Source organism: Hemibagrus wyckioides, linkage group LG15 (assembly GCF_019097595.1).
Source record: "Hemibagrus wyckioides isolate EC202008001 linkage group LG15, SWU_Hwy_1.0, whole genome shotgun sequence".
NCBI classification, from domain to species: domain Eukaryota; kingdom Metazoa; phylum Chordata; class Actinopteri; order Siluriformes; family Bagridae; genus Hemibagrus; species Hemibagrus wyckioides.
Window position 1 is genome coordinate 3,290,262 of NC_080724.1, and position 10,275 is coordinate 3,300,536.

Here is a 10,275-nt window from a genome sequence, read left to right on the forward strand (position 1 = left end):
TACTATTAAATATCAACATCATTCTTACACTGCATTCACACAAGCAACAATTCCATTGTTTTTAATCCGTGCAAATTCCATGAAGTGTATTTAACATGTTGTATTTGTATTATATAATACCAAATCTTTCAGGTGGGTGAGGTTTGATCCCACAGTTGAGTGACTGTTTACAATAATTTTCTGAAAAACTATGCGGATAGATTGTTGGAATTTTTTGACATCCTTGAATTTTCATTTGTATACTTTAAATGGGAAGACAGAAAAAGTTGCAGAAATATAAAACAGGGAAAAATAGACAAAAAAGGGGGGCTTTGGAGTAAATAATACTCTCTGAGCAAACATGGTGCAAAACAGACAGCAAACAAGTATACATATTTAATCGAAAGAATCTCTCTCTCTCTCTCTCTCTCTCTCTCTCTCTCTCTCCTAAATTATGGGGTGAACACATGAAGGCACACAGAGACACATTTGTCTAATAAGACACAGGTCAGAATCATCATGAGTTATCTGCCGGTTTAACCTGTCTCCATCCACAGCCAATGCTCAACCATGCTCTACCACCATCTGGGTTCAAAAAAACCCTGTAATGCCTATTTTCACCCTATTTTCAGATCTTCAGGCTGTGCTAGGAACAAAGAAGGTTCTTTTTGTTTATATGTATTGCAATATTTCAGTGAAGAGGCTGAAACAGGATCTAAGCTAGCATCTCCAAAGCTGCTGTGGAGTATGGTGTAATAAAAAGAGGAGTATAGAGTAAAAGGACATGCATTTTAGCATCACCTGGTGGCATGAATATAATAGTTTGTAGTGCCATGAGTGTCACTGACTGTATATACGGACCTCATAATCATAGAGATGAATACCCTGAGGCTGCATTCTGTTTTTAGTCCCCATCTTCAACTGGGTGACACCAGAGAGTGTGATTATTAATAATGTTCTATCTACAACTGTAAATAGCCAAATTAAATTGTGCAACCAAGAGCTCCTAATCAACGTATAGGTCAGCATAACTTCTGGGTTCATTATTGGTATAACACTAATTCTGAATGCCAAAAACTTCCTATGACAGGACAACTAATCAAGAATCCTCTTACTTAAATATGCTACCAAAAATACAGATCAGCCATAACATTAAAACAAAGTGAATAACATTGATTATCTTGTTACAACGGCTCCTACCAAGGGATCCTAGATAAGGTTATAGCACAGCATTTATACTCATACCTACACAGGAATAACATTCATGAAATGTATCAGTCAGGATTTAGGCATCATCATACCACAGAGACAGCACTAGTTAAAGTGGTTAATGACCTACTACTGGCCTCTGATCAGGGTTGTGTTTCCTTACTGGTTTTGCTTGACCTAAGTGCAGCTTTTGACACCAATGAAAATACTATAAGTACTGATCATATTTTATGGGCTAGAAAATATTTTCAGAGTTAAAGGAACAGACCTTTTCTGGCCCAGGTCTTATTCAAGTCAGGTCTTGACTGATCGTTATTAGTTTGTAGATTACTAAGGTTATGTTTGGTGTTCCACAATGTTCTGTTTTAGGCCCACTGCTTTTCACCAATCAGTAACAGATGAGCTACTGTTGCTCAAATTGCTGAAGAAGGTAATGCTGGTTCTGATAAAAAAAAAGGTGTCATAATACACAGTGCATCACAGTTTGTTGTCTGCATAGCTGCAGACCAGTCAGAGTGCCCATGCTGACCCCTGTGCACAGGGGCAGCAATGGGCAAGTGGCAACAATGGGCATGTGAGCATCAGAACTGGACCACGGAGCGCTGGAAGAAGGTGGTTTGTCTGATGAATCACGTTTTGTTTTACATCACATGGATAGCTGGGTGCATGTGCGTCGCTTTCCTGGGGAACACAAGATGCACTATGGCCGACGGAGGCATGCTTTGGGCAACGTTCTGCTGAGAAACCTCGGGTTCTTTGACATGTACCACCTACCTAAGCATTGTTGCAGACCATGTACACCCTTTCATGGAAAAGGATGGAAAAAATATTCCCTGATGGCTGTGGCCTCTTTCAGCAGGATAATGCACCGTGCCACAAAGCAAAAATGGTTCAGGAATGGTTTGATGACCACAACAATGAGTTTGAGGTGTTGACTTGGCCTCCAAATTCCCCAGATCTCAATCCAATCCAGCATCTGTTGGATGTGCTGGACAAACAAGTCCGATCCATGGAAGCCCCACCTCACAACTTACAGGACTTAAAGGATCTGCTGCTAACATCTTGATGCCAGATCCCACAGCACACCTTCAGGGATCTAGTGGAGTCCATGCCTCAATGGGTCAGGGCTGTTTTGGCAGCAGAAGGGGGACCAACACAATATTAGGCAGGTGGTCATAAAGTTATGTCTGATCGGTGAATGCTACCTCTTGGTGCAGTTATAGGTAAAGCTTCCTCTGTTATGCTTATGACCCAGAGGTATATGTTTCAGCATAGCCAGAAGAGAGGCACCAGCTTAATAAAATTGGAGATTGTGTATCAATGACATTTGAAAGCATCAATAACAGTTGATGATTACTAACTTCCTCCTGCTAAATTCTGACAACACAGAAATGATTTTTCTTTCTGATTACAGAGTAACTCTCTCTCTCTCTCTCTCTTTGTTGAGCTACACCTGCTCCTCCAAGCTCTGAGTTCCCAGTGTGACTGCTTCTTCTCTCCAGATCTGTCTGATCCATCCTGATGCCTTACTTCTGGTTGGAGTCTCATGACTTAGTGGTGCTCAGTGCTGCTGGGGACTTTTATGGATCAAACCACTTGGAGACTATGGTGCCAGCGTTGAACTGCTGTTGAGGCAGTTGGTTTTGTGCTTGGGTCTCCTTCATTGAACCTTTGATGACCTCGGCAGGTAGGAATGAGCGCTAAATCTTATCTTATGAACTTAGAAATATAGCTGATTTATATGTTGCTCTGAAGCTCCTGGTTACACAAGTTTACAGTTGTAGAAAGGGCATTATTTATGATCACACTCTCCATGTCACCCAAATGAGAATGGCTTCATGAGTTTGAAGCTAGTAACAGATATGATTGCATAAACCAAGGTAGCTCCCACACTAGCTAAACTTTATAGCAATAATTGAGGACAGTGATTTTTTCCCCCTTAAATATATATGCTGTGTTGAGTGTAAATGTTCACTCCTGCTTATAGCTCATTCAGTAATAATCTCAAAGCTCTAAAATCTGGTCCCAACCATGTTAAAAACAATAAACTTAAATTATATGACTACGATTCAGCATTTTACATATTAATTAATTAATAATGCTGTAAGACAAAAGACAAAAAACATTAAGAGATTAAAATCCAATAAGATCCAATAAGAAAGAAAAGAAAACAAAAAAGCACTGAAAGATGTACATTTGTATCGACGTTACTCACTAGATGGCGCTCAATCCTTACAAACTACAGATTCTATCAATAAGGATGAGGAAGTTTTCATATGTATCAAGCTTTGGTAAAATAACAGAGATTTCCTTTCACCAATGATAGCATGGCAAAATGATGGAAATACATATATATATATATATATATATCACTGGGGACAGTGGGTGGTGATCGGGCATAACATTCTGACCAGTGAGAGGTGAAGTGAATAATTTCCTAATCATGGCACCTGTTAGTGGGTGGGATATATTAGGCAGCAAGTGAACATTTTGTCCTCAAAGTTGATGTGTTAGAAGCAGGAAAAATGGACAAGTGTAAGGATTGAGTTTGACGAAGGGCCAAATTGTGATGGCTAGACCACTGGATCAGAGCATCTCCAAAACTGCAGCTCTTGTGGGGTGTTCCCGGTCTGCAGTGGTCAGTATCTATCAAAAGTGGTCCAAGGAAGCAACAGTGGTGAACCGGCGACAGGGTCATGGACGGCCAAGGCTCATTGCTGTATGTGGGGAGCGAAGGCTGGCCCGTGTGATCCGATCCAACAGACGAGCTACTGTTGCTCAAATTGCTGAAGAAGTTAATGCTGGTTCTGTTAGAAAGGGGTCAGAATACACAGTGCAGGACAAATCAGGGTTGTTTTGGCAGCAAAAGGGGGACCAACAGAATATTAGGCAGGTGGTCATAATGTTATGCCTGATCTTTGTAGGTTGCACTAAAAACATGGAACAGCCATCTTTTGATAGGTTTTGAGAAACACTGAAGCAAGGACCTTCACTACCACCATTTTTTTTTCGACCCAAATTTCAACCAATTTTTCCACTACAGAAAGATTTTGCACTAGAAGTATGCACTAGATATGCAAGTAGTCCCTAGTCATAAGCAGTCTGGCAATTTGACAACTGAGGTGTCAGACTATGGAAAATAACCTAGATATAGCTTATGTAAAAAATATAAATAAGTAAAAAAAAATCACCTGCTTTATCCTAAAGCTCGTATTGTTTTTTTGTTGTTTTTTTTTTACATCAGAAGATGTGTTTTGTTAGTTTTGTTGTATTTCTTAATAAACTTCCTTGTCAGATTTAATCCTGCAGTTGGGTCTGGACTCTGCACCCTGGTTGAACCTGGTTCCTACCAGAGTCTCAGGTACAAGTCCCACCTCTGGTGGTATCACTGTAACAGGAAGACTCACCCAGTGGGGCAGGTCTAAGCCAGGTGCTTCAGCACCTGTTACAGTCTAGGTACACAGTTGAGGACATCCTGTGAGACCATCTGATTATCTTCTTTGGTAACATTGCTGTTTCCATGTTTGGTGGAGGATGTGGACTTCCTTGCGTTTTCCTCAGGGACACTGCTGTGCTTCTGTTCCAGCTGAGGATACCGCTCCACCTTACAGTTCTGTGGAGGATGCTGCTCTGCCATCTGTTTTGCAGAGGGCATTTCCCTTTTTATTTGACCCTGATGGAAGCGTGGCTCTGCCTCTGTTCTGCCCGAGGATGCCGCTCTGCCTTCCATTTACATTTCTTGCCCTCATCCAGAGCAATGTAGAAAAGGGCTCTGCCATCTGCCCTGCAGGGGACATTTCCCTCCCTCCCTGGCCCCCTCAGGATGTCGGTCTGGCACTGGGCTCAGCTGAGGACATCACTTTACTATTTCGGCTCGACTGTAGACTTCTGCTTGACTGAAAATGTTGCTTGAAATTGAAAATGTGTCTAAACAACCCCTAAACTCATTTCAAAATTATAAAAGACAAAACACTTTTTCATAACCTTATGCAGTTTATCTCTCTATGTGTCACTCTTTATATGTAATGTTAAATCTGACTGTGCAGGAATCCTGTGCAAAATCCAGCTGTGCAAAATCCTTTATGACATTTTAAAACTGTGTTCAGAACAAAACAGAGTCAGTTAAGTTGAGTACTGCTTATCCCTATTGCTGTACATGTACCCCTTGCTGTACATGTAGCTCCTTCATTATACCATAGCTGGAGTGTTGGATGGGATATAATATCTGAAAATAGAATACGTTTACTTGTGCTATCATAAATAATATGTTAAGGTAACACAATAATAAATTCACACTATGGGCAATATAGTTAATTCATAAGCTAAATCAAATCAAAGGGAGCTTAAAAAAGACAGGTAACACTGAAATTTTCTTTGTACAAGAATGTGCTCTGAACCTTTAGGTGTGACTCCCTAAGCTTTATTGTTTATAATGCATCCAGTAGGTAGTAAGTAATACTCCCACACCTGGTTGATCATTTAAAATGAGTCTTATATATAACAGGAGTCCTTATCATCTCTAGCCGGTGCTGCAATACCAAAATATGAGTATAATCAAGTCACACGGATTTGTGTTTATTTACTCACCTACTACTAGTTTGAAGGAACGTACAAAAGATGTTAGCAGACAGTTTGTATGTACTTGTATTATCTGGGTATTCCATTGTGCTTATAAAACTGCATACAACCCCTAATAATGTTTATAGGATGCAAAATGCTTCAATGTAGAATGCATTCTAAGGAGCAAAATAGTGACATCCAGATGTGTTATCAAAGCAAAGGTGAGGAATATAATGTCATGGACCATGGACCATGGACCAGAGACGTGTCCATGGGATAGACTGCAGGCTTCTCATGGTCATGTGTAGAAAAAGTGGTGCTAAAAATAGATGTTGGTATGAACAGGCATCAGCCCTTGTTTGCCTTTTCCAATATTGGCTGGGTCTGAGGAGTGGAGTCAAGAGCAGGCTTGGAATGATGGCTTCATATGTTTCTTGAGCGGCAGTTGAGGCCAGGTCACTGGCCACCAGGGAATACAGGAGCTTTTCATTATCTTTGATTTAATGGAGGGCTAGCTATCTTCCGGCCAGGCAATTCTGCTTTCTAGCATTGTGATACCCATTTTTAAAGACTAGAACAAACCCAAAAATTTGTCATTGTTCAGGATTGGTTTTGTGTTTCAGTGAGCATCAGCAACAATAAAGTAGGGAGGGACAAGTGCTGTGAGAGAAATAGTGAGTGAGAAAGAGACAGAGAGCACTCTGATCTACACAGAACCAAGCGTGTGTGTGTGTTCAGAGTGAAATAAAACCAGTAAAAAGTGACCAAATAATAATAAAAGCCAAAGTACCCTTTTCAGTTGTCCCAAATCTGTCTTCTGTCTCCTCATTTCCCCCCATACCCTGGAGATTTGTAACAGTCATTTAATGTACAGTGGTTAGCGCTGTGAAAAATGTTGTCTGCATTACTGATTTTCACTCGCACAAGTAAACTAACCTCTCTCTCTCTCTGTCTCTCTCTCTCTCTCTCTCTCACTCTCTCTCTCGCTTTTGCTTGTTGCTGCTCGTGTTTGCTGCAGTGCGTACAGGTCTGATTCTCTTGCAGTGCAGTAATCCCAGTAGTGCTCTTCATCATCCACAACATTCCCCTCTCATATTTGTGACTCACAGCAGATCACTGCCACATCTGTCTGTGCTTTTCTCCATTGTTAGACATTGTTTAATGAAGATTCAGGATGAAAACGAGTAACAATTTGAACACAAAAAGCATATAAATAGAAAAATAACGGCAACATTAAATTCCTAAATCAGTTTTTATGTGACCGTAAGGCATTGTTTTTCGTTGTTCTGCTGCACCTAAAATTATATTTATATTATCATATAACTTCACTGACATAAAAGATTAACACATTTTAGCTTATTCCTTCAGTGTCACTTGGTATAAATATAGTCAACTATCCTATATCAGTGGTCTCCAATCTCTTCTGCAAAGGGGGGTGCAGGTTTTCATACCAATCAAGCAGGAGCAACAAATGATGTGTATAGTGTGGCTCCTGCTTGGTTGGAAAGAAAACCTGTACCCACACTGGCCCTGGCAAGATTGGACACACATGTCCTATAATATTAGATATCCATATATGTACTTATTCCAAATCTGTAGTACCCCTCTGTTGTTGTGGCCAGAAGCTCACCACACTGCATAAACCTGCGCAGGCAGAGATGTGCCATATAGTTGTGTTTTCAGCAGTTAGGAATCGCAGATGGAGTCTATTACATGGATATTAAGTTGGATGATTTAATATCTGTAGGAAACAGGATCCCTGCAACTTTTGTGTTTTATATGTTTTTATTTTACTTCCTTTTTTGTATCCTACCTAAACCTTAACAATCAATTTGTTAAGCAATTTGTTGATAAAAATATCAAAAAATAAAAATAAAAAAAATAAACAAAATAAAAATTCTATTAAATAAATAAATAAATAAATAAATAAATAAATAAATAATAATAAAAAAAAATTCTGATAAAAATATCAGAATTTCATTGGAAGCTAATTTGTTTGCATTGTTTCAACACAAAGTGAACGTCTTTTAACCACACTGTATTGGAGTATAGTTTTATAAATGTATACACAAAATTCCAAAATGCCATATATCTCAGAATATGTAGTTTGCCCAATATACTTTTCACATTTCTGACATGCTTGGCTAGCGGTTGACTATGCCAAATCTGTGAGGCCAAAGCTGATTATTTTCTTCCTTGATGTTTCTGTCTGCAGAAGTCTCTAAAACCACTGAGAACCCTCTTTGGAGACATGCAGTCAACAGCACCAAATTGCTATTTTCTGCCCAGCTGTAGATAAGCCATTACTGTTTCTTGGATCCTGCATGTCATCAAATCCACCACTCCTTAGAGTAGACATTTACCATTCATGTCCCTTAATGACTGGAGAGTGACTAAAAGATAGATGTTAACTGGATCATTAAGTGAGAACATATGTGCAATCAGTGTCTAGGTAGAACATTGACATCATCAAGACTAGGCATTTATTATGACTTCCAAGCAATTCAATGTATGAAGAAAATGTGTGAGCTGCTTGTGTGCATAATGAGGAATTTCCCCTCCATAACCTTCACTCTTGCTAGGCATACAGAGACTCAGCCGTCTCCGGTGGCATCCGGAGATGGACCAGCTCCAGCCGGGTTCTGCTTGTGAGGATTGGGATATTCAAGCAGCGCCATGGACTACAACCTCCTTATTGATTTACATAACTCTATACACATGCTGTATCTGCATCACACATTTGTCACCCAAATGAGGATGGGTTCCCTTTTGAGTCTGGTTCCTCTCAAGGTTTCTTCCTCATACCATCTAAGGGAGTTTTTCTTTGCCACAGTCGCCTCAGTCACCTCAGGCTTGCTCACTTGGGATAACATCTAGGACTGTCTGTCTGTTTGTCTGTTTATATGTTTGTTGTTTTCTTATGTCATTTCTCATGTAAAGCTGCTTTGAGACAATGCTCTTTGTTAAAAGCGCTATACAAATAAAATTGAATTGAATTGAATTTTCTCCAGCCAAGCACCTGTGCCTCGTGGCTTGGGCCCTGCATCTGTTGAGGTAGCACATTGACTTTGGTCATGGGGATCACAGGTTGAGATGGTGGAAATGCAACACAAGACTGGTGAATCCCTTTCTCTTGTCCTTTCCACTGACTCCGATGTCACCGCTTTCACTTCGGGAGCTTGCTTCATGATTTCTCCTGACCCAATTGAGAAGTTGTTATTGTCTGCATGTTGTTATTGTCTGTATATGTTGTTATTGTCCACTACCTGACATCAGGCCAACCTGCTTAAAGATCTGGCTGCGGAGAGGGTCTTAACCCTGAGGCAGTGGCGGAACTCTCACTTGAGCAATAGACCTCGCTCTCTGTGCCACAATGCAGATGGCCCTTGCCATTGGCCATTCCATGGCTGTGTTAATTGTCACAGAGTGGCATCTGTGGTTCAATTTAAAGAATAAGTTTTCCTCCTGCATGCCCAGATATCGCCCCAAGGCCTGTTTGGTGACACTGTTAATACCATTGTCAGTAGGCATCAGGAGGTGAAATGCCAGTTGGAGGGAGCTTGGGCCTTCATCAAGCAGATGGCTTCAGCCTAGCACCTCTCGGCAAGAAAGGAAGGCTAGTGTTGCTAACCGGGGCCCCCTCGTAAAGATTGTCCAGTTGGCCAGCACACTCAGGTCCAGGCCCGTCTGGTGAGACAGGACCTTAGGTCTGTCATCTCTGCCAGGTGGCCAATAAGGAAACCTTACCCCCGAGGTTTAGGGATCCAGGGAGCCATGACTCTGGGACTAAGTTGGCCTGTCTAAGGAGGCAGATTTGAAAGTGGTTAATTATTGTTCATATCATTGATTAAATTTGTTGGCTCTGAAGCATCAGTAATGTTATAGTCTGCACCATTTTTGGACTGATGCACAACTGTGATGGTCATAGATTCAGGAGGGCAGCCATTTGCAATTTGCTCTGTCATGGATGTTCTGAATCATCCCCAGTGTTGTGTTTAAAAAAGCTTATCTTTAATAAAAGAAAGAAGAAATTAATTGTAGTTATTAATAAATCTAAGAATGTGTAAGTGGTCAGAAAAAAACACAATAGCACCCTAAGTTTATGGAAATGTATTCCTTGGCTTCTGCTTAATTAGAATGAAAACCTGCACCCACACTGGCTGTTTGTGGATCTATGATCACTGCTCAGCCCAGTGGTGTAAATCCTCCCTTTTGGTGTGTTTTGGTGGTTGCAACAGAGGTAATGTTGTCACCAAACAGCACCTTTCTCATTGCGGTACAGATGCTGTTGCTCTGTTCTATGAGCATGGATCCCAGGACCTTCAGAATTGGTCTGATCCTGGCTGTGCCCAGCAATAGTCTTTATCAGTGCCACACAGCCTTGTTGGCAGGCATACTTCCTCAGTTTGTCAGCATTGGTATTGACATTCCCATAGCATCAAGCCATGATGCAGCATCGAGTTCCCTCAAAGGGAGCAGCTCTTTCACCACTGCATGTAACCACTCCCTACTTAGGCTGTAGCTATA